The 19,740-nt window shown below is 42.5% G+C and overlaps 1 long non-coding RNA gene across 2 annotated transcripts; it reads right to left on the bottom strand.

Moving 5' to 3' along the window:
- Positions 1-1,885: 1,885 nt before the first annotated feature.
- Positions 1,886-18,263, bottom strand: LOC121823413 (uncharacterized). Of its 2 annotated transcripts, XR_013045365.1 has the most exons (5): positions 13,526-18,263; positions 12,550-12,642; positions 7,549-7,609; positions 5,000-5,127; positions 1,886-4,449 (listed from the first exon to the last, which is right to left on the bottom strand). It is a non-coding gene; the product is annotated as an uncharacterized LOC121823413 (long non-coding RNA). The 2 variants fall into 2 exon arrangements; XR_013045364.1 differs by having other exon boundaries at positions 5,000-7,609.
- Positions 18,264-19,740: the final 1,477 nt, after the last annotated feature.

The raw sequence follows: 19,740 nt of genomic DNA, 5'->3' as shown, positions 1-19,740 counted from the left end.
CCCAAACAATACAGCCCAAACATCCCCATTTAATGGACTTGAAATTGGGGGATATATGTACCCCCAAATAGGCTTGCTAGGTCCCAGGGTTACTATGTGATTTAACTAACTATTTCTTGAGTACTCTACTAAGAAAGAACTCCTGTCAATGAGAACTGGTATTTGACTCCTAAATAACCATCAACCCTTGAACTCCCAGACTCCACTTTTTCCTCTTCTAATAATGGGTGCATAATAGTCTTTTTTCATTAATTAATTAATTTATGTGTATGGGTGTTTTGCCTGCATGTATGTTTGGATACCATATGTGTGCCTGGTACTCAAAGATGCCAAAAGAGCGTATCAGATCCTCAGGGATTGGAGTTACAGACGGTTGTGAGCCACAGTGTGGGTGCTGCAGATCTAACCCAAGTATTCTGGAAGAGCAGCCAGTTCTCTTAACCACTGAGCTATCTCTCCAAACCCACGGTAGTTACATCTAAGTCACATGTCTCTGTTCTTGTACTTGCTGGCTTTTCAAAATCTCACTCCCTACAAACTGCCTTTTCCTATCTTTCCCCATTCCTTTTATTGGCATTTCTAGTGTTCATTTGTCAATTTTCATAGGCTTGAAAATATTCCATTGTAGATTTTAGATATTGCAAATAAAATATCTTTTCCCAATTTTTTTCTCATTCTTCAAGTTCTGTCCATGATACTCTTTAATAAAAATAAATTCCCAGTTTGTCCTCTCGATTCTAAGATCACAAAATATCTTGCCACATGTCTTTCACTGACACTGTTTTAGTTTTTAGCCATGTCTTTACTCAAAATACACTGATTATGGTGCTTGAAGTGGTCCAGATTTTTTTTTCTCCCAATTAGTAAGCCAAAAATAAATATTTTAAAAAAGACAAAAAATATTCTGTCAGCTTTTAGGAGGAATCAAAAAGTAGTTTGGAACATTATAGTCTAAAATAAAAAAGAATTGTCAATGCCAAGAGAAAGATAAATTCCTAGATGCACACAGCCTGCCAAGGCTAATCCATGAAGAAACAGGAAGTCTAAACATACTTAGAACTCACATAGAAGTTGAATCACAAACCTACAATGAAAAAACATAAGACAGATAATATCATTGTTAAATTATACTAAACATTAAGAGAAAAAGTATGTCAACCAATTAAAAAAAATTAAAATCAGCATTACCTAAATCCTGAAGTCAGATGCAATAACAACAACAAAAAGTTAGAGGCTATGTCTTTAGTTAGGGCTCCTATTGCTGAAAAGAGACACCATGACCACAGCAACTCTTATAAAGGAAAGCAATTAATTGGTGCTAACTTATAGGTTCAAAGGTTAGTCCATTATCATCATGGTGGGACATGGCAGCGTGCAGGCAGACATACATGGTATTGGAGAAGGAGCCAAGAGTCAGAATTAGCAGGAAGCAGGAAGAGAGAATGAGCAACTAGACGTGGCTTGAGCTTCTGAAATATCAGTGTCTGGCCTCAATGACAGACTTCCTTCAAATGGTCCAAACCTGTTCCAATAAGGCCACTCATCCCAATCCTTTCAAATAATGTCACTCCATATGAGCCTTTGAGGGCCATTTTCATTCAAACTACTACAGACCAACATCCCAAGTGAACATTTTTGTGTATGAAACTCCTCCACAGCCGGGCGGTGGTGGCGCACGCCTTTAATCCCAGCACTCGGGAGGCAGAGGCAGGTGGATCTTTGTGAGTTCGAGGCCAGCCTGGGCTACCAAGTGAGTTCCAGGAAAGGCGCAAAACTACACAGAGAAACCCTGTCTCGAAAAACCAAAAAAAAAAAAAAAAAAAAAAAAAAGAAACTCCTCCTCCACAAAATACTATCAAATCAAATATAACAACACACAAAAGTCTTAGTTACACCATGACAATATGAGATTTATCCTGAATGGTTGGTTCAACATAAGAAAATCAATTAATGTGATAAAACACATTCATAGGTTAAAGAAAAGAAAAAAATCACATGAGCTTCTCAGCAGATGCAGAAGAAGCATCTTGAAATCTTCAACAAGATTTCAGGATACAAATCAGGACCAGAAGGAAGCCATCCCAGCATGGGAAAGGCCATACCTGCAAAGCCACTGTTGATAGCGTACTCAACGGTGAGAAAACAAAATCTTTACCTCCCAGATCAGGAACCAAACAAGGATACTCACTTTTCTTAGTTTTATCCAAAATGGTACCAGATGTCCTAACCAGAAAAATGAGAAGCTTGGAATATCTCTCAGTGATACATACATCCCTGGCATATGCAAGACCATGGTTTTGATCCTCCTCTCTCCTCTCTCCTCTCTCCTCTCTCCTCTCTCCTCTCCCCTCTCTCCTCTCTCCTCTCTCCTCTCTCCTCTCTCCTCTCTCCTCTCATTATTACATGGGAAATAAATGAATTAATATTGACCTTTTTTTTTAGAGAAACTGAAAAGTTTAACATTCATAAGGGAACATAAAGCACATCCTGGAAACATCAAACTTCCTGGTTCCAAAAATAATTGCAAAACTATAACTATTAAAACAGTGTAGTATTACCCAAAGACAGACCTAGATCAATGCTACAGAATAGAGAACCTAAAAGTACATTGTGCATATATGACCACTAACAAAGGTTTCAAAAACATACAAAGCTAGATAAACTCTTCCATAAATGGGACAGGGGAAACTGGGTGTAGGGGGAGCAAGGAAGAAAGATGAAAGAGAGAGGTAAGGAAGGGGAGAGAGGGAAGGAATAGAAAAAGAAAGATTGATCGATCAATCAATCTATTGATTGATTACTAATGAAGTTGGTTAACTGGCTAGAATTAGCTTATATGTTCACAGTGACTCACTGGATGAAGGAATACTAGAACCATGACTAGTTCAGTAACAATCCATTGTTCCAGTTCTAGTTGAGTCCAAGATTTATATAGAAGATCCAGAAACAATAGCTATTTTAAGTTTTGACTTGTTTCTATGGAAATTAGATATAGGCAGTTGTTACACTACAGTTGTGGCAGGTCACACATGCAGCCTAAGGACATAGCTGGCATTGAGATAGACAGAAACAGATTCCTAATGTCTGAACCTAATGCCAGGTTCCCCCTGGGGTTTTTTTCTATTTCTCCTATATGTACTTAATTTGTGGTTTTGTTTTTGGTTTTCCTTAATGGATTTCGTGTTATCTACTATTGGTGAAATTATTAAGGCAGCTCCATGTAGTTAAAAGGGAGGTTTATTTTGTGGGGTAACTCACAAATGAAGAGATAGGTAACAGGGTCTGGGAAAGGTGTAGCACATTCCGGCGGTGTTCTCTGGAGAACTCTGCTCAGTCTACCTCCAGCGTCCAGGGTCCAGCAACCAAGAGAGCCAGCACATCTGGATCCAGGTCTTTAGGGTCCTCTCTCAGCCCCGCCTTGTAGGCATGACAGTTACCAAAGCCTCAATGGGGGTTGAAACTTCCAGATCATAGCTGGAATTTCTACCTACTACAATCTATAATATAATTTTCCACTTAGAAGTAAATTATATGACCTACAGGTATGGCTCAGTGGTAGAGAGCTTGCTTATTATATATAAAGACCCAGGTTCAACACATTCCCCCCCTAGTTACAAAAGACACAAACACACACATACACACAGAGAGAGAAGGGGAGGAGAGGGAGGGAGAGGGAGAGAGAGAGAGAGAGAGAGAGAGAGAGAGAGAGAGAGAGAGAGAGAACACAAAAAGAAGCCTTACCAATCTTCCATTCAAACACATTCAAACATTCTTCACATTGATTAGAAAGGTACAGCAAGAAGGAAGGAATCAGCCCTCCCTTGACATGAATGTTGACCCACAGGATAAGGCTACCCCATTCCCCCATCGCTCAAGGCCAATCAGTCTGTAAGAGCATTTCCTTGGACTTGAATTTGGAAGGATCAAAGCATACCACTACAGAGAAAGGCTAAGAACTCATTTTTACAGTTTTTCTTGGTTTTTAAACTTTCTCACTTTCCTCTTCTCTCTCTTCTTCCCCTTGTTTGAAATTAGTGAAAAGAGCTCCTGCCAAGAGGGACACTAAATAAAAGAAAACAGAAAAGGCAAAGAGGGAAATCAAAGAGAGAAATTTAGTGAAAGCAGCAAAGGCCTCATTAGCCTCACAACAAAAGACGGGCTTGATTTCTTTCTTATTGACATTAAGGAGTGTGATGGGAATCTGACATAAAAGTCTTTCGAACCTGCTCCTCTTCTCCGGGTCTCCGGGTCCTGGCAGCTGCTTGCAAATTGTTTCCTTCTGATAAAGGTCATCTTTCTTGATTGGTTTTCATTCCTTTCTGTGTCCAGCCAATCAAGGGCTGGCCAAGCAGATGGCTGAAGCTAGTCTGGACCATCCAGGTCAGCAGCTGCAGTCTCACCCCGGAACTTGTCTGTCCTGTCCATCACAGAGCTTTCTTTCTGCCAGACCTTTCGAAACCAAAAACAAGAGAAGAAAAGAAAAAGAAACCACAGGGGCCCATGGATACTTCTTGAGTGAATAAACCATGCCCAGCACTATGTGAAGGGCTGAGGTTGAACGAAAGAAATGTCACTCGGGGATCAAATAAAAACAACTTGTACAATTTAAAAACCTATCATCATTGACAGGACAAAGATTCCAACTCCCATCTTTATATATGAAATTCTCTGTCCCACCATCATGGCTTAGATGGAAAAGGAGGGGAAAAAAAGGAGAAAGGGAACAAAGAGAAGAAAGAAGAAGGTAGAGAGGAAGAACTGGGTGTGAGCTTTTCATATATGTTGAAAGCACTAAAGCCACCTCCTCCACGTTATCCTGCTTTATACTTACAGCACTTGTAAAATTAAACCATCTCTCTTCCCCCTCAAGTACGCCAGAGGCATATGTGGGTATTGATCTTACGATAAAGACCTGACTTTATGTTCCATTCCTACATTTCTTAAAATTTTAGAACCGTTCTTGCAAATGTGATTTAATCATCACAAAATTGATACTTACCAGAATTCACTTGGTTCTGGACATGCATCACTAACTCGAGAAACATCTTAAGAGCCAAGCGCTGTATTCGGTCTTAGACACATGCAAAGACAATTAAGACTTGGTCCATTCCCTCCAGGAGCTTGAGGCTACCGAGGAAAACGGGCAGAGAAACAAAGATAATGAAGCAGTGTGTTTACTGCCATTGAGTTTAGAAGTCTGTACAGGTTGCCAGTAGAGCACAGAGGGAGAGAAATTAGTCTAAACTGACTGAAGGTGTTGCGAAGTATTTCTTGGAAGAAGTCATGTAAGAACTGAGTCCAGATGAAACGGGTGGGGAAATGGAGAAAGCCTTCCAGGCGGAGGGAATGCTGAACCCTGCAACCTGGAGACAGCGTACTGCATGCCTGGAAATTCAGCATAAGAGTGTGGTTTCGGTAGCTCTTGTTTCTAGGAAACTGTCAAGGGCTCAAGGGCTGGGGGTACAGAACAGTTAGAGGCTTCAGATGTATTTTTGGAAGATACAGAATACCATTAAAGTTGTGAATCAAAGGAAAAGCAAGATCAGATTTGCAACTGACAAAGATCGCTTCGTGACCACTCACTGAAGACTTGGTTGGCCTCAAGGAAGCCGTGTCTGAAAGCAAGCAGGTTTTGGGAATGGGATCTGCTAACCCCTTCCTGATGGTTCTACAGTGTCTTTCTATACGAAGGTGACCTGAGGCACAAGGGCAGAGTAGAAAGATTGATAATTCGAGGGAGCTCTCTGTAGTGGTCACATGTGTCACTATGATCAAAACACCTGATGTAAACCACGAGGGAAGAAGGGCTTATTGGATCCCAGTTTCCAGGGCTTCTGTCCACCGCGACAGGGAAGGCATGGTGGAACAGAACAGCTCATGTCACAGCAGACAAGAGGCAGAAAAGAAACGGGAAAGAGCCAGGACAAGATACAGCCTTCAAGAACACTCTCCCATCAACCCACCTCCTCCAACTAGGATCCGCCACCTCTATTTCATCACATTCCCATAATGTCATTATATTATGGATCCACCAAACAATTAGCCTGTGGACTAGGTCAGAGCCCTCAGGAACCAAATACTTCACAAAAGCCTATCAGCTGGCCAACAAGTCATCAGTAGCTGAGTCCATGGTGACATTTCCTATTCAAACCACAGCACCCTGCCCCTTTGCTGATCTCAAACTCCTAAGATATGATTTTATAATTTGGCACATGGCTTTAATAACAGTACCTTTGGGGTGGGGTATAGCCCAGTGGTACAGCGCTCACCCCATATATACAAGGACCTGGGTTAAATACCCAGGGTCATGACAACCACAAAAACAAAGCAGTACCCATCCAAGAGTTGTAGTGAGTTGAAAATGAGAAAGATGCAGGCAAAGTATCTGGTACAGTGACACATTGTAAACTCTCAGTGAATGTTTAAATATCATTTTCATACATTGTGGTTCAATGAGGGAGATTTTGAACGAGAGGGAGAAAGGTATGGAGAGTGAGAAAACAGGTCTGAGGATGACCCCCGGTGTCTGACTCAGGGGTCAAGGAGAGATGTGGTGGTTGTGGCAGTTGCAGATTGTCAATAATGCATTGTTCATCCCCCCCCTCCCTCCCACCTTCTGCCTTGGGACGAGAATAAGAACATCTTCCAGGAATGTTCATATCCCAGGCAGCACCAGCTGACCAGTCTCATGTCCTCAGTTCTGCTGCCTGGAATCCAGAACACAGGCAGAATGCCTGGAAGCTGCCGTAAACCACAAGGTGAACTGAGGACAGGTACTGTGCATGACGGTGTTGCAGAGGATGGTAGAAGTAGCCTGCATGCTTGGTAACCGGGAGGCCACCCACCCGGTTTTGTTTGCCTAGCTCAGAATTTCATGCATGTGAGAGTAGAACATCTATCTGAACTTGATGTTTATGGTGATATTTTATTTGTACTGAAATGTGATTTTATTTGTATGTTAATAAAGTTTCCTGGGGGTCAGAGCTAATAGCAAGCCATAGCAGAAGCCAGGCGGTGTTGGTGCATGCCTTTAATCCTGATTACATGACAGGCAGATGTCCTGTGTGTTCAAGGATACAGCCAGCATGGAGACACATGTCTTTAATCTCAATACCAACAATATAAGACCTGGAGGTCTATACAGACAGGCAGTGATGAGGAGGTCATGTGGTTGGGTTTATAACCAATGAGAAGGCAGAACAGAAAGTCAATAAAAAGACAGATACACAGGAAGTAGGTCTCTCGCTGAGGGGAAGGACAACAGCGGCAGGAAGTGTAAGAAGGAGGTTTTAAGTCTCAGCTCTTAGCTTACTGCTCTGACCTCTTGGGCTTTTAACTCTGCATTTGGCTCTGTGTTTCTTATTTAATAAGACAGTTACATCTACAGATGTTATTTGAGGTTTAGTGTTGTTCATTTATAATCTTAAATAATGTAAGGTGGACAGTGTTCACAAAGGCAGCAGCAAAAGCTAATTTGGTGGTGAAGGTCGGGGGGAAGAATGTCTTCACTGTGGTGAGGTAGTAATGCCCGTGTCATCAGCTACTTACCCGGGCCACTGAGGAGGCAGGATCACAAGTTCCAAGCCAGCCCAGAATATATAAGGAGTTTCTGTTAAAATAATAATAATAATAATAATAATAATAATAATAATAATAATAAATCTGTGGGTTAAACTAGAGAACACAACAGATATAGGAACAACGGATCAAGTCTCAAAGGGGTCTGTAGGGGTCATCTGATATGTGCCATTCTGACAAAAGGATTATTTTAGCAGGGACAACAGAAGATCACCAAGACAGGAAGAATTTCTTGCTCCTCCTTTTCCATATAAAAAGCTGGACATGCATTTCCTTCATATGATCATAGATGGAGAGTTGGCATCAAGGTAAGGCTATGTGATTCAACCTGCTATGATAACCCTTATCTTCCTTCAGTTTCTTCAATATGTTTTCTACTTGCTTCTCTACAACTTATTGTCCTTCAAAGCCAAAGCCTATCCTTTAAAAAAAATTGTATATTAAAAACTAAACAAATAAATAATTTAAAAGGTATATAAAATTAAGCAATTAAAAATGGCATATAAGCCTCCAAGTCTAACCACTCTGAGATATGCTTCTTTTCTGCAAACTCCTGTGAACATAAATATTAATGAAACTTATAAGTGGGGCCCGTGAGACACCCAGTAGGCAAAGGTGCTTGCTGCCAAGCCTGATGCCCTGATTTTGACCCCTGGATCCACATGGTGAAAGGAGAGAACTCTTAAAAGTTGTCTTCTGACTCACACACACACACTGTGGCTGGCATGCATATGTGTACACACATATACACACACACACAAATATAATAAAGAAATTATTTTTTAAAATGATATGTGGTCCAGTGTGATGGTTTCCATCTCTTGGACAAACATGATAGAAGAAGAGAACAGATTCCTGCAGGTTGTCCTCTAACCTCCACAAGCCCACCATGGCATCCCCCAACACACAGAAAATAGTTGTGTAATTCGTAATTATGTGCTTCATCTCTTCTTCACGTCTTTTGTCCATTGAATTCATCAGAACCCCAGCAGAGACTCTAAGGATGCGGAGGGAATTTTCCTGCAAGGTAACTTCCTCTATGTAATAAGAAGAATCACAAGGAAGAGGACAGACACAAAGCTGAAGGGGAGTATGGAGGGGGAGTGGACCTAGGAGGAGTTAGGGGGAGGACTTGGGGTGATTATGATCAAAATACCTTGTAAGAAATTCTTAAGGAATGAATAAAGATAGTTTCAGGTGTTTTTTTTTAAAAAACAAGTTCAGTGAAGAAGGGAACGATATATGAAAGAGAAGATAGGAGACTGGGGGTGGCAGAAATCTCAGTGACAAAAAGAAAAGGGACAAGAAGAGTGACGGGGAACAGCAGAGCATGACATCATGGAACTCAAAGGAGACAAAAGTTGTAGGAAGTCGCATCGAAGGGGACAGAGGTTGGCTAGGCAGGAATGGTAGCCATTTTATTTGACTCCAAACTGTAATGAAGGCTGACAGCTGGGATGTAGCTCCATGCTACAGCATTTCCTATCATGTGAGGGGCCGGTTCAATCCCCAGCATCACATTAATAACAATTAATAATAACAGATATGTGGTGGTTTGAATAAGAATGGCCCCCAGAGGCTCTTATATTTGAATGCTTGGGGAATGGCACTATTTTGAAGGATTAGGAGGTGTGGCCTTGTTGGAGTAGGTAAGTGTGTCACTGGGGGAAGGAAGGACTTTGGGGTTTCAGAAGCCCAAGCCAGGCCCAGTGTTTCTCTCTTTCTGGGGCCTACAGATCCAGATGTAGGACACTCAGCTCTTTCTCCAGTATCGTGTCTGCCTGCACACCACCATACTTCCTGCTGTGAGGACAATGAACTAAACCTCTGAAATTGTAAACAAGCCCCAATTAAATGTTTTCCTTTGTAAGAGGTGCCATAGTCGTGGTGTCTCTTCATAGCAATAGAACATTGACTCAGACTAGCTACATCTATAAGCCTAGTAGTTTTCAGTAGCAATGGAGGGGAACGCTCAAAGCGATCAGTAAGCAACTGGTCAAAGGAAGCAGGCTAGTGGCTTGCTGCTGTTCACCCAACACATCACTACAAACTTTCAGGCTTAGAACAGCACACGCTGGATGTCCTACAGTTCTGTAGTTCAGAAAACCAGCACCTGCTTTAGTCCCTCCAGGCTCACACCTAGACAGTCCATGGAAGCATCCTGTTTACCCAGCTGTTCACTGAATTCTATTCCATGTGGTTGATGGGAACAGATCCCTATCTCCTTGCTGACTGTCATTCAGGGGTTGTTGAGCATCTAGAAGCTACATGCAAACTCTAGCTCCTTCATGTCCTGGAATGGCACATTAGCTGTTTTGGTCTTTCAGTGCTGGGATCAAACCCATATTTTCACACATGAAAGGCATTCTACCACTAAGCTTTATCCTGAGCCCACGTCCAGTCTTTTCTGATTCACTTCTGTTATTGCCTTTTTCTGGTTTTTTTAAGGGTTCAATTGATCATGATGAACTAGTCAAATAATTCAACACAATCTCCCTGTGTTAAATTCTGATGGTTAATTGCCTCAATTCCACCTGCAAATTCCTTCACAGTAGTATCCATGCTAGTGTCTGACTGAGACAATAGGAAACAGGAATTTTAGAGCTGATTCCCTCTAAGGCTCCCACCATGAATAGTAAAAAAATAATAATAATAAAAATATAAGGTGTAGTCAGAAGTTTTTCTGTGTCCTGCCTAGTCCACAGCTGCTCAGACAAACACACAGAGGCTTTTATTAATTAAAACTGCTCAGCCATTAGCTCAGGCTTACTACTGACTAGCTCTTACACTTAAACTCAGCCCATTTCTGTTAATCTATATGTCGCCACATTTTCTGTGGCTTTATCTGTGTGCCATTACATGCTGCTCCCTGGACAGCAGGCTGGCATCTCCTGACTCAGCCTTCCTCTTCCCAGAATTCTCCTTGTCTGCTTATCCCACCTATAACTCCTGCCTTGCTACTGGCCAATCAGTGTTTTATTACACCAGTGTACAAAAGCATTATCCCAAGTCTCCCCCCCCCCCAGACAGAGTTTCTCTGTGTAGTTTTTGGTGCCTGTCCTGGATCTCACTCTGTGTAGACCAGGCTGGCCTCAAACTCACAGAAGTCTGCCTGGTTCTGCCTCCCAAGTGCTGGGATTAAAGGTGTGTGCCACTGCTGCCTGGCAGGGTATACCAATTCTTGTAAGAAACAGTCTTAAATGTTCAAGAAACATCCAGAAGGTGTGTTATCAAGGAAGAGTTATCTATTTGTTGTTCTACATACAAAATGGGAAAGACTTGGGGGCTATGTGCATACTCAGATGGGAAATACAATAAGGGAGAAACAGGTTGAAAATGGGAGGAATGAAAAATGATTTGGTCACTTCTGCAGCGGTAAACAGAAGTGAGACCCAGACCCCAAGTAGTAGCAACTAAGCTTCTTCTCTTACAAGAAGAAAGGAAAATGTCAGTGGGAGCATGCAAAAAAAAGTAGCAGAAACAAATTTGAGCGGACATTGCCTTTCAATAGATGCCATTCTTTCTGGGGCAGGACCTCCAAGTGCTGGCCCTGGAAGAGTATCATCAGCAATGCCAGAGAACTCACTCAAGACTTGGTCCACGGCACCATCCCACTCATCAGATCTGCTGAGTATAGTAAAGTCCAGCACTGTGTTTAACAGAACTGTCCTCTGGGTGATTTTCACACCTGCCATGGTGTCAGGATCACTCTTAGGGAAAACACCAGCTCATTGGCTGAGACTGCAGATGACAGGTAGATGATGTGAGGAGAATGGGAAGGTTTGAAAGAACTACAGGAAGGAAGAATGCTGTGGGATGTTCTGTATGGCAAATGTGTTGCTCTGATTGGTCAATAAATAAAACACTGATTGGCCAGTGGCTAGGCAGGAAGTATAGGCAGGACTAACAGAGAGAAGAAAAGAAAGAACAGGAAGGCAGAAGGAGTCACTGCCAGCTGCCGCCAGGACAAGCAGCATGTGAAGACACCGGTGAGCCACGAGCCACATGGCAGGGTATAGATTTATGGAAATGGATTAATTTAAGCTATAAGAACAGTTAGCAAGAAGCCTGCCACGGTCATACAGTTTGTAAGCAATATAAGTCTCTGTGTCTACTTGGTTAGGTCTGAGTGGCTGTGGGACTGGCAGGTGAGAGAGATTTGTCCTGACTGTGGGCAAGGCAGGAAAACTCTAGCTACAGAAGAGGTTGTTTGAGAACCAGTGGAAGGACACCCTAAGGAAGCTGTATCTAGATCCCCCCAGGAACTCCACTCCAGCTCTGGATACTACTAGTATGGCATCAAGGGGCCCACTTTTGACAAAAACCAGAGGAGCATAATTGAGCATAGTGGTGATTACTCAGCTATAAACAGAAGAACAGAAAGGGCTGGTGACAGGCAGGAGAGATGGCTCAGAGGTTAAGAGCACTACTGGCTGTTCTTCCAGAGGTTCTGAGTTCAATTCCCAGCAACTATATGGTGGCTCACAACCATCTGTAATGAGATCTGGTGCCCTCTTCTGGCCTTCAGGCAAGCATGCAGGCAAAACACTATATATAATAAATAAATAAATAAATCTTTAAAAAGAAAGAAAGAAAGAAATGGCTGGTGACAGGTGGCATCATGACAAGGGGAAGAACACTGATTTTAGAGTCAACAGGTTCATTTCCCAACTCTGCTACTTCTAGCTCAGGGAAAAAACAAACTTTATTTAAGCTCTCTAATTCCATTCCCTCAGGATAGATAGAGGTGTGAAACAATGCCTGCCACAGACTCTGATACTCCAGCAAAAACTATTTATTCTATTGTAATAATAAATGGACCACTACTATTATTAACCCATATTTCTCCAGTTCTGCTAGGGTAGGCTTTACAAGTCATCTTACACGGGGACCCAAGTTGACAGAGGTGCTCAAAGATGAAGCATGCCTTCTGTTTGTGTCCGTAGGAGAGAGCAAGGTGAATGCACTTACAACCACAACATTCAAAGGTTCTGCATGCTGCATGTTCGTCATGGCCAGCTGTGCTCCACTGTCCAACTCAAGTCACAGAAGCCAGATTCAAAGCTAGTAAACCAAGACAAGGGGAAAATACGATATGGACAAAGAACATATTCCATTATGTAATACATAATACAACGACCTTGAATAATTCTGAATGAGATATGCTAGGTTATTGGGGATGGAGACATAATTAAAAAGCAAGAGTGAAGGGACATTCTGAAGCCAACCGTTTCTGACAAAGATGAAAGAGGCTTTTGCAAACTCTGGACTTTTAATTACCTTTGCAATGTCCACACGTCTGTTATCTCTACTTACAATGGTTACTTTTCATTTGCCAGGACTGTCATGACAAAGTACCACATACTGGGCAACTTCAACCACAGAAGAACTATCTCATAGACCTGGAGGCTAAAAGTCTAAGAAGATAAATAGTCTGGCTCCTCTGAAGGGCCTGGGAAAAGGTGCCCTCTGGGCATCATTTCTTGTCCTCTTCACATTCCCATGACATTCTTCTTGTGCACATATGTGTCCCAAACATTAACTTTATACACAAGTACCAATAATATGATGTTAGGACCCACCCTGCTTCAGTATGACTACATCTAATTGCATTGGCAACGACTCTGTTTCCAAATGAGGTCACATTGGGAAATAGATACAGGGACACTTCAGTTAGCTTGTCATAATGACAAATACTCAAGTAATTGGATTAGTTTTCCTTCATTATAATAAAATACCTGATACAAAAAAAAAAATGGTAAGGGGGAAAGATCTATTTGGGCTCACTGTTTCAGAGGTCTTAATCCAAGATTAGCCAGTTCCATTGCTTTGGGATTTGAAAAAGAATATCACAGTGGTAGGAGAGTATGGAAGAAGAGGCTGCTCACCTCATGGCATCCAGGAAGCAAAGAAAGGGAACACATTAGTAACCAAGGATATGATATACCTTCCAGGGCCAGATTTCGATGAAGCACTTCTCCCACTAGGCTGGATCTCCTGGAGTCTCTGACACCTCCCGATGATGCCATCAGAGTATGAATTCATCCGTGGATTGATCCGCTGATAAAGTTAAAGCCCTCATGATCCAATCACCTTCCAAAGGTTTCACTTCTGAACTCTGCTACAATGGGGACCACCAGTTTCTGGTGACCTTTCAGATCCAGAGTGTAACACAAGCTAGTTTCTAAAGAGAAAAGCATTGTTTTGACTCACAGTTTAGAGGTTTCAGTTCGTAACCAGTTATGCCTGCAGAAAGATGGTTGATCATTTTGTGAGCATGTGGTCCAGGCATAAAAAACAGAGGAATAAGAGGTGCTGTGGGCTGGAGAGATGGTTTAGTAAAAGCTTGAGGGAGGGAGTTGGGATCCCCATCCCCACATAAAAAGCCAGACATACTTGTACACACCTCTAACCCCAGCATTTGAGAGGCAGAGACAGGAGGATCTCGGGGGGTCAGTGTCCAGGCAATCTGCACAACTGATGAGCTCCAAATTCAGTGAGAGACTCTGTCTCAAAAAAAAAATAAAGTGGACAGCCAGGTGGTGGTGGCACACTTGGCCAGCACTTGGGAGGCAAAGGCAGGTGGATCTCTTCGAGTTCCATGCCAGCCTGGTCTACAAGGCGAGTTCCAGGACAGCCAGGATTGTTATATAGAGAAACCCTGTCTCCAAAAATAAAAAAAAAAGATAAATAAATAAGTGGAAGGTCAGAAAAATGATTGAGTGTATAAAAGATGGGTTAAAAAAAAATGACCAGCGTCATTGCCCCACGTGATGGAAGGAGAAAGTCAACTCTCAAAGCTGTCCTCTGACCTCTACACACACACACACACACCATGGAACCCATGCAAACACACATATGAGTAAATAAATAAATGTCAAAACATTGTTTAAACAAGTTGGAGAGGAAAACACTCAACATCCAACATTGACCTCCACCTACCACATGTATGTGCATGCATACCATCCACACATATAAACACACACCTGAACACACACACTCCCACAGAAGATGCTGGAAGTCTATAACCTCCTTCAATGGCACTCCCTTTATGACCTAAGGTCCTTTTTTTGGTCCTAAGGACCAAAAGTGAAGCCTCCACTATTGAAAGTTCTAATACTTCTCAATAATACCACCACTCTGGGAACCAAGGTTTTAGTATATGTGCCTTTGGGGGGATATTTAAGATACAACTACAGCAGGAAACAGTTCAACCCACAGAGTCAACAATAAAAACCTTTAATATGTCCTGCTTGTTTTTAGGAATAATCAAAGAATTATAAAGTTGCAGGGGACTCAGGATTACAGCAACCTTTCTTAGAAAAGGAACTCCAAATGTACTGGCTGGCTAATTTTTGTCAACTCAATACATACTAGAGTCATCTAGGAAGAGGGAACCTCAGCTGAGAAAATTTCTTCAAAAGATTAGCCTAGAGTCAGGACTGTGGGGTGCTTTTTTGATTAGTGATTGATGGGAGACCACCCAGCACCCACCATTTTGGGTGATGTCATCCATGGGAAGGTAGTCCTGAAAGTTATAAGAAAAGTAGCTGAACATGAGACTAGAGGGTAAGCCAGTTAGAGGCACTGTTCCATGGCCTCTGCTTCAGGTCCTGCCTCTGGGTTCCTGCCCCGACATTCCTTCATGATGGACACTAAACCGTAAACTGATATATGCCCCTTTCTCCCCAAGTTGCTCTTGGTCGTGGTATTCATCACAGCATTAGAAGGCAAACTAGACACTAAGTAATGACTTTTAATAGCTAACAAAGGAAAAACTATGAAGTATGCCCACATTATCCTGGAAACTAGTGTCCTTGGCCACTGATCAGAACTGCACAGCCTTCTACAGAGAAAACCATACCGTACGGATTTCTGATCGTTTTGAATTCATCATCCAACCTGCATATTTATAACTTACCCAAGCTCCTTCACACGGAGCCCAAAGAGATTTAACACCGTGTGTTCCCATTAAACTTGAAAGGAACGTGGCTGGCTATCCATCATGAGGAGGCTGGTGCAGAGGACCGCAGCTCACTGAGTGGTACCCAGCCAGGTCTCACTACAGGCAGTTTACAAAAGGCTCCAGCAGCCAGCATGGAGGGAGGCACCTCTTCCTTGGAACCCATGACCGACTCCGCTAGAACTCCGCCCACTTTCAGCACCTGTCTCTTCCGACCTTTCTTATTTTAATAAAAGTGGCATTCTCTGTAGGCCCGCAAAGAGCAACATCTTGCCTGCTCTTCCCTGTGTCAACTCCCTTGCTCCCTAGAAAGGTTACTCCTTTCACAGTCAGACAATGTTAGGTATCAGCTGACACCTCCTGCCCTTTCCTAAGGTAAATTCTCATTGTTCCTGCAGATATGATGAACCTTTGCTGTGGCTCTTTCTCTGTCTCTCTTAATTCTTTTCATTTGCTTTTAAAGCCTGCCCTTCTCCTATCTACTACCCACCCCCTGCCTTTTCCCAGCCTCCTCATACTTACTCATCTCTTACCTATAAAGGCCCAGCTCCACTATTCAGTGGGAGGGAGGGGGAGCGTGTTATGAACAGCTTTTTATTCCCATTAAAGGTAATCACTATAATACTCGGGTCTCTGCCTCAAAGCAGAAGGCAAATGCAAATACCCTCCCTGCCTCCCCACACTCAGACTTTTCTCAGCATCACAGGATGCCATGGTTCTGCCATGGCAGTCTCAGAATTCCATAAGAGTTCTCTGTAGGGGTTGGGGATTTAGCCCAGTGGTAGAGTGCTTGCCTAGCAAGCTCAAGGCCCTGGGTTCGGTCCTCAGTTCTGGAAAAAAAAAAAAAAAAAAAAAGAGTTCTCTGTAGAGGTCAACTCAGCAATGACCACACATCTTTGTCAAGTTTCTCACAGCAGAGCTAAACACTTGATTCTGACATAGTCCCAAGTATTCCATGACCTAGAACAATACCAAGAATGCTTGGGGCTAGGGAGATGCTCAGTGGTTGAAGATAATTGGCTGCTCTTCCTGAGGACCGTAGTTCAATTCCCAGCACTCACGTGGCAGTTTACAACAGTCTATAACTCCAGTCCCAGGCTCTCTAACACTTTCTTCTGGCCTGCTCAGGCACTACATGCATGTGGTACATATACATACATGCAGACAAAATATCCATACCAATAAAATACAATAATTTTTTTTCTGAGATAAAGTTTCTCCATGTAGATTTGTGCCTTTCCTGGAACTCACTCTGTAGCCCAGGCTGGCCTCAAACTCACAGACATCTGCCTGCCTCTGCCTCCCGAGTGCTGGGATTAAAGGCGTGCACCACCACCGCCCAGCTTAATAATTTTTAATTAAAAAAAAAAAAAAGCACCTTGAATGTCCCCTCAGACTGTGTCAGGTTGTAGAGACAGCAAAACCTAGAAGGAACGCCTGTATTCAAAGAGGAGAGGCTGGTCTGACATAGATTAAATATCAGATTGGGGGCTTTGGTGAGAGGTGAGCCTAGGACAGTCCTGTGGTGGTTTGAATGAGAACACCCCACCCACCCTCTGGACTCAGATGTTTGAATATTTGGTCCATCATTGGTGGTGGGTAAGTGTAGGTGTGGCCTTGCTGGAGGAAATACGTCACTGGGGCCAGGCTTTCAGGCTTCAAAGCCATGCACCATTCCCAATTTTCTCTCTCTGCTTCCTGCCTGCAGTTGGAGATGCAAACTCTCAGCTGTTCCTACCACCACTTCCCTCAATTTCCTGCAATGATGGGATGTTATCCCCCTGAAACTGTAAGTCCCAGCAAGCTCTTTCTTCTGTAAGTTGCCCTGGGCATGGTATTTTATTACAGTAATGTAATATGTCTCCTTCTATGATGTAGAGACCCTCCGCTGAATCCACTGCCAGGAAATTCCTGCAGCAAGCCTTGCAGGTCTATGGTCTGACATATCTGTGCTTGGGTATTTTCTCATTCCCTTTGCTCAGTATTATCATAGGGGGTCTAGCCAATGATCTGAAGCCCCAAGCAGACATTATCATTTCAGCATCCTGTAGCACCAGGCATCCAGAACTATACTGACTACTATCCCCCATCCACCCAGCGTGCAAGTACCTGCCTCCCACCTTCCTACACAACAGCTCTCCTGTTCAGTACTTCCAATGGACTCCCTTCTCCATTCTACCGTCTCCTTCAGGCCTTCATGGCTGCTCTTTTAGATCAGAGTAGCAATGCCTTGAAATAAGATTGGAAGGCAATAGGACAGGTAACTTGCACAGTTATTCTGAACAAGGCCACAAACTCAGTCGTCTCGCTTTCCTCACTTCTACCGCACCACCTTGGAAAGATGGTCTAAGGAAGCCCAGCATAGTGGCATAAGTCTATAATCCAGGCCTTTAGAAGTAGCTGGAGGATCAGGAGTTCAAAGCCAGCCACGGCTACATAGTTAAGTTTGATACTAGTCTGTTCTCAAAAAATAAAATACAGTGTAAGGGTTTGATGAGGCAGTATAAAGATTATTAACTCTTTCTCACTTCTGGATTCAGCTGCTCCCCCATAGCACAATGACCTTTGGCTTTTGACCCTTATAATAATGTGGAACCTCAGAGCTAAGAATGTAACTCAGTGGTGGAGCATTTAGTGCCTGGGGTGAATGAGACGTCATCCTCAGTAGCACTACACCTAAATGGAATTCCATAAGCTTTCTTAAGATGTCTTAAAATTGTTAGGTATGGCCAGGCGGTGGTGGCGCATGCCTTTAATCCCAGCACTCGGGAGGCAGAGCCAGGCGGATCTTTGTGAGTTCGAGGCCAGCCTGGTCTATAGAGCAAGATCCAGGAAAGGCGCAAAGCTATACAGAGAAACCCTGTCTCGAAAAACCAAAAAAAAAAAAAAAAAAAGAAAAATTGTTAGGTATGGTAGTACATGCCTTTAATACCAGCACACAGAAGGCAGAGGCAGGCAGAGAGTCTTTGAGTCTGAGGCTGGCCCGGTTTACATAGTAAGTTCCAGACCAGCTAGAATTACATAGTAAGACCCTGTCTCAAAAAAAAAAAAAAAAAAAAAAAAAAAAAAAAAAAAAAAACACATTCTCCCTAAAATTATTTCAACATTTTACTAAATCTATGATAATCATTTTCTCTCAAAAGATGTTGCTTTAGATCAATATGTCTTAAAATATTACATAGGCACAATTTAACTTATTTCCATTTAATGAGGTATATATTATTTATGCATAAAAGTATTTTTGTTGTTGAAATAAATTCCAAAGTAGCATTTATAACATGCCATTTAAACCCAGAACTTATGTCAAAATATGTGTCAAGTCAACCCGCCATTCATCCAGTAAGCCTAGGCAAAAACTACCTTCATTGGCTAAACCTCAGGGTGCATATATTTTATATTAAAATATTAATTGTATTTTACCTAAAATATAAGTGGCTTACTTTAATATTTGAATGCTATATTTCTAATAAACAAGAAGAGAGATTTCAAGCTAGTATTTGCAAATGATTTTCTGCAAACACACACTGTGAAGTAGATAAAATTTACTGCATTTAAGCAAGAGGAAGCAAGTATAACAACCCTGATTTTCCTCTTTCTGACCAGAAATGCTCTGGGTTTGACAGATCACTCACACCAACTGGATAGAGGCCTAGTTAGAGTGAATTTTCAGAGCCTCGACATATCCTCACCAGCTACGTTTAAACATCTGTGCCCCCCTACACTTCCTTTCTCCAACAGGTGGTCCATTATATGAATATATTAAAGCATCATTAAGAGTAAAAATCGCCAAGTTTACAAAGATCACCATGGCAGCTAATGGTGCTCAGCTGCGTGGTAATTCCACCATCGCAGAACTGCAAGGCACTTGTTTAAAATGCGCTTAGAGGAGCTCACGTTGCTCCCTTTTAAAAGGGTAAAAATAGTCAGCTACCACCCTATATATTTTTCAGTAGAAAGTGGAATCAGCGGCTGCTGCCTTTGACGCTGTCAGCCCAGAACACCTTTACAAACAACCTACCCAGGCGCCTTCCGAGGCAGCGGCCTCCTTTCAGAGGCTCAACAAATGTTTTCCACGCATCCTATCGCCGAAATGATCAACAGTTTCCCTCCAATCTAAAGTCTAAATGCGATCCCATCACTCCCAACAAAAACTCTTCATTAGCTCCCCAGAGAGTTTAGGATTGAATCCAAACCCCTCC

This window comes from Peromyscus maniculatus, chromosome 17 (genome assembly GCF_049852395.1).
Source record: "Peromyscus maniculatus bairdii isolate BWxNUB_F1_BW_parent chromosome 17, HU_Pman_BW_mat_3.1, whole genome shotgun sequence".
Lineage (NCBI taxonomy): Eukaryota > Metazoa > Chordata > Mammalia > Rodentia > Cricetidae > Peromyscus > Peromyscus maniculatus.
The sequence above is the reverse complement of the archived record's forward strand: the minus strand, read 5'-3'. Positions and strand labels throughout refer to the sequence as shown.